Source organism: Sebastes umbrosus, chromosome 1 (genome assembly GCF_015220745.1).
Source record: "Sebastes umbrosus isolate fSebUmb1 chromosome 1, fSebUmb1.pri, whole genome shotgun sequence".
Taxonomy (NCBI): Eukaryota; Metazoa; Chordata; class Actinopteri; order Perciformes; family Sebastidae; genus Sebastes; species Sebastes umbrosus.
Genome location: NC_051269.1, coordinates 41,691,280 through 41,697,279, shown reverse-complemented (window position 1 = coordinate 41,697,279; position 6,000 = coordinate 41,691,280).

Genomic DNA, 6,000 nt, shown 5'->3' with positions numbered 1-6,000 from the left:
ATATATAATAATAATATTAATAATAATTATAATTATAATTATAATTATAAAATATAAATTATATATATAGTATATAAAATGTTATGTGTACAACAATAATGATAAAATAACATATATTATAATAATAATAATAATAATTATAATTATAAAATATAAATTATATATAGTATATAAAATGTTATAATGTGTACAACAAGAATTATAAAATAAGATATATTATAATAATGATAATAATTATTATAATTATAAAATATAAATTATATATATAGTATGTAAAATGTTATAATGTGTACAACAATAATGATAAAATAACATAAATTATAGTATTACTAATAATTAGTAAACAATATTAATTATTATTTCATGTTTATTAACAGTAAATTAACTAAAGTTGAATTAACTATCGATTTACCATTTATGAATGATGGTTATTATAAAGTGTTACTGAATATATTTTGGGAGAATGCTGTTCATCCCTCCAGTAGAGTTTCATCTGTCCTCCATCTTTACAGACGACCTCTGATAACCTGAAACCTGCTCTGTGCTGGATGAAAAACATGAGCTGAACCTTTCTACTGGTCCACTCTGGTTCAAACTCCCAACTCTTCTTCTGTGTGCTGCTATGTGAACATCTGGATAAACTGAGGTTGTGTTTGCAGGCCTTAATCTGTGCTGCATTGCAGTTCAACATAACGCCACAAGGTGTCAGTGCTGCACATGTGAGTGAATGATGTGGTGATGTCTGGCTGCAACTCAACATTTTATCATTATGTGTAAATCAAATATTTCACACCTCGACAGCTGGATATTAACTGGGGGATTGGAGTGAATAAAACAAACAAACGAGTATACGAGACATTTGATAATCTGCGCTTTTAGCTACACGTCAGTGCAGTTGACACAGTGACGGTGAACACACACACACACACACACACACACACACACACACACACACACTGTGAATTCAAACCCAGAAGTGTTGCTATACAACATGTGTCTGAGGTTCAAGGACATTTTTTCTTTTTGTTGTTGCAGGCTGAAGAATGCAGAACTCGGACTGAAGGAACGATCCGGCAGCAACACAGTGAAGCCATGAGGAGAGAGACAGAGAGTCACATCCCTGGTTGCCATGGCAACATACCTGCTCCTCACTCCAGCATCATCCCTGAACACAGAGACAAGATGAAGTCTGTCTGATGTGGAAGAAGCAGGAGAGAAAGAGACCGACAGACACACAGACAGACAGACAGACAGAGAGACATTTTAACAGTTTCACATTAAAATAATGATCAATATCTCATATTCTAATGAGGATTTAACAGCAAACACACATATATACACACGGCATGATGGGAATAACTCACATTCCTAACAAGCCCTCAGCACAGCCTACAATTTGACAGCAGAACCTCCTCGAACTCACCACACGAGTGGGTAGACCTGAAATTTAATAAGCCTAAAAAACAAAGGTTACTTCCACCCAGAGCCTCCAAACCTCAACTGGGATTTTTTCAACAAGAGATTGTTGCAGCACATCTGGTTAAATTGGTAACAATTTTAATTTTATCATCCCCACAGTAACTGATTGTTGAAATTTAAATACTCAACTTGTTTGTAGACCGAAACACAAGCCAAACACGTTTAATAGAGAGTTGAAAACTTAAACAGACCTATTTTATATACTATACTACTATTCATTTATTTTTAAAACAGACATATTTATTATACTATACTACATTAATTTATTTTTTAAATAATACATCCACAGAGCCTTTAGAAAGGTGCCAAATAAAAGTACGGCTTTTCCTGAAAAAAAATATTATGATTGTGAATTCATTAGGGCTGTCAATCAATTAAAAATATTTAATCGCCATTAATCGCATGATTAATAATAATAATAATAATAATAATAATAATAATCTGTATTTGTATAGCACCTTTCTAAACATAGTTACAAAGTGCTTGCACAGATACAATGAAATACAAACAAAATGAAAACAACAATAAAAGAACAAAACAATAAAGACCAAATAATGAGGAAACTAAAACCCATAACCAGTTGGTATCTAAACAATAAGTTACAACACATTATGCCAAAAGAGGACAATATTAGGTGTGTGAAAGGTGCACTAAGCTCTTGCCTTACGGAGTTAAAAAAAGCCTTTTTATAAAAATCGTTTTTTAAAAGAGATTTAAAATTGTTTATAGAGCTGGCCAACCTGATGTCGGCTATTCCAGAGTCTAGTCTCATTGATGGCAACCTGATTGTCCAGAGTTAACCGCAATGAATCACAATTAACCTCACATTTTTTATCTGTTCAAAATGTACCGTAAAGGGTTCCCACTTCTAACAAGGCTTGTGAGCAAATAGCATAACAGCGTTGGTATCACTGGGTCGTCAGTTAGTGTGGGGAAAAAAACACGGATAAATGTCTGAGACTGACGGTAAGTGTCTGGCAACGACTTGTTGTGGAGTAAATGGAACGGGGGAGGGAGAATGCGACTAGTGGCTGAATGTTATCAATGTTATCAATAGCACCTTTAAAGTTATATTTCATTTGTTTGACCTTTCAAGGCTTATAGCACGGAATAAATACGAGATACATTACAAAGGAATGAGCAGCAGAGCAGAGATGGAGACTCAAGTCGCACACACGGTGACTTGAGACTTGACTTGGACATGCCAAAAATGATTTGTGAGCACCACTGGGTTTAAGACGCTATGCAATAATTGCCGTGCAATAATAACAGAGTTTAATCGTATTGTATAATTACACTGGGTCTCTGACAGGTGCTTTGAATTCCTTAGATATACAGCAGACCGGATGTCATGCAGTAGATGATAGAACGCTCATTACAACCAGAAGAGACTTGAGACATGACTTGTAAAAAATGACTTATGAGATATGAGGAATCAATGTGTAATCCATGGTACCACATCTTTACCAGCCATGACAGCGTGTGGCTGGTATTGTTTTCACCCTGTGAGTCTGTGTGTGAGTCATCATGGCAACATGTGGTCCTGTAGCAGGAACCACCACAGAGGAGGTTTGGAGTACTTAGACAGACATACTGTATAAACACCTGGCAGTCTGTGGACAGATTTAGTCACCGTGATCGCGTCACAAGCGGGCGAGATGCAGCCACAAAACTTAGTTGAGATCAAAGCAAAGGTGGGAGTCCAGAGATGGGTGTGGTCCAAGCAAGGGCGCCGGAAGTAGGGAGGTAGGAATTGGGGAAGGTACCATTTATCCTCCCCTACTTTACGCCCTTGGCCCAATGTTGCGTTGTGGCTAGTATGATCCATAGACTGTATATATAAAGTGTATGAAAGTTATTATTATATAAAGATCGACAACACGTCTCCACTTCCTCCCACCGTCATTTGGAGCCAGAGTGATCGATTTTTCCCAAAGATGTTTTTTGTCCACTTAGGTAGTTCTCATCACGCTGATGTTTGTTCAAGTGTTCATTTCCTCATGAGAAATAGACATTAACGTAACAGAATATTGATTCATATTTGATCAGCGCTGCCTAGTTTGACCGTTTGGTCGGAGTTGGCGAGTGATTGACAGCCGGCTCTCATAGACGGCAGCTGGACAGCAGACCTCAGATCAGCTCTTACTGCTTGTTTTCCTCCGGTCTGTGAAATCTTGCAGATGCCGTTAGGAGCACCGGAGGACACAGAGGACACATGATTTTTTTCAGGTTACCTGTTTCATGTACTACTGTCAGGATATAGCGACTGTTTTATAAAAATAACTTTATTTAATCATATTTGCTCCGATCAAACCTACTTAAGCTTTAACTCATCATAATGTGGACAATACAAAAGGAAATATTATTAATTTTCAACTTCTCCTAATTTGCATAATTCACACAACCTGTTGTCCTCCTGGATGTTTTTTAAATCTGCCAACTTCAAGATGCCAAAGGAAGGATTCCTGTTCTCCATTGTACAACTAAAGATCTTTGACCTCTTGATAAATTGATTCAGTGCCATAATTGTGCTTGATTTTAAAAGATATTTGTAATTTTGGTTTTAACAATATATATTTCAACCGTTTTTCTTAAAATCTAGAAAGTAACTTTCTTCTAATTGTGTTCATGCTCCCATGGAGAACTGTGTGATTTACTCCTGTCTGTATGTGCTTAATATAGCTGTAGTTTTCCACCAGCAGCTTAATAACATATTATGCATTTGTGAAGAATATAAGAAAAGTGTCAAAACTCCACACACAAATGTAAACAAATCCACAAGTGTAAGGTCATTTATGCATTATGAGATCCATCTGTAATGAATGCACCGTATGTTTCTTTGTTCAGATATAGGATTTTAAGGGACAGCTGCCACAAAGGGAATAGATTAGAATCAGGTTTATCAGAATCAGAATCAGGTTTATTTGCCAAGTACATACATACATACAAAGACTTTAACACAAGTAGTGGAAAAAAATATGTTTATATGTAAATATATGTAAAAAAAAAAGCACCAATGACCAAGAATAAAATAAGAATAAAATAATAAAATAAAGAGTGTATATTCATGTCAAGTGTTCTGGAAGTTGTAAATAATGCAAATGAATAAAGAATAAAGAATGTGTTATTCCCAAGATCACGTTTGTACATTTGGTCCTGGAGGCTATGAATACTTTCATATAACGAACACGCCCTGTAACGCTGTCACAGCAAATCCAGGTGATCACTATGTTAAGAATCAGTGTCCTGTACAGTACCGTATATATTAATTCTAAAGTTATTATACAAACCCCAGTTAGTTCTCCCTTTCCAGCGTTAAACCACCAGGTGAGGAACAGGCGTTGTGAAGCCGGGCCTGAATACATGTTGACACTCGAAAACACCAGTTTGTCTGGATTATTGTGAGGTCTGAAAGTTGTATAAGGGTATAAGCAATTTAGGCATTTTGCGTAATGATTTGAGGCAATTTGACATTGTGAAATTTAGTTATAACAATATATAAGATTTTTTCTATAAGAAGATTAATTAAATTATTATTTAAATTATAGATTATTAAAAAATAAGCCTAATTGTGTGAAATCTATCACTGAAACAAACTGTAATTTGTTGGCTTTCCAGCTGTAATGCTACAGATGCAACTGTTCTCTACCTGCATGTTGACACTTGAAAACACAGTTGGTCTGGATTATTGTGGGTCAGTTTATAGGTCTGAAAGTTGTATAAGGGTATAAGCAATTTAGGCATTTTGTGTAATGATTTGAGGCAATTTGACGTTGTGAAATTTGTTGGCTTTCCAGCTGTAATGCTACAGATGCAATTGTTCTCTACCTGCATGCTGCAGCAGTCTGCCAGATGGGCAGATGAAGGTTGGTCTGAGCAAATAGCACAATCTGTCTGACTCCTGAAACATGTTATATTCGATTATTATGTAAACATGATGTTAGTGCACGAACCTTTAATTGCAATGTTGCTTTATGGTCTTTTGGGAAGCCACTGAATTCAATTTTTGCATGCAACCTGAGGGCCTCTTTTTGTTTTCTTTAACAGTGCGACTTCAACCCAGCCTGCTATAACGGTATAAGCAATTTAGGCATTTTGTGTAATGATTTGAGGCAATTTGACATTATGAAATTTAGTTTTAAGAATATATACGATTTTTTCTATAAGACGATTAATTAAATTATTATTTAAATTATAGATTATTAAAAAATAGGCCTAATTGTGTGAAATCTATCACTGAAACAACCTGTAATTTGTTGGCTTTCCAGCTGTAATGCTACAGATGCAACTGTTCTCTACCTGCATGCTGCAGCAGTCTGCCAGGTGGGCAGGAGAAGGTTTGGTCTCACTATGAGCAAATACCACAATCAATCTGACTCCTGGAACATGCTTTACTCGATTATTATCTAAACATGATGTTTGTGCACGAACCTATAATTGCAAATGTTGCTTTATGGTATTTTGGGAAGCCACTGAATTCAATGTTTGCATGCAACCTGAGGGCCTCTTTTTGTTTTCTTT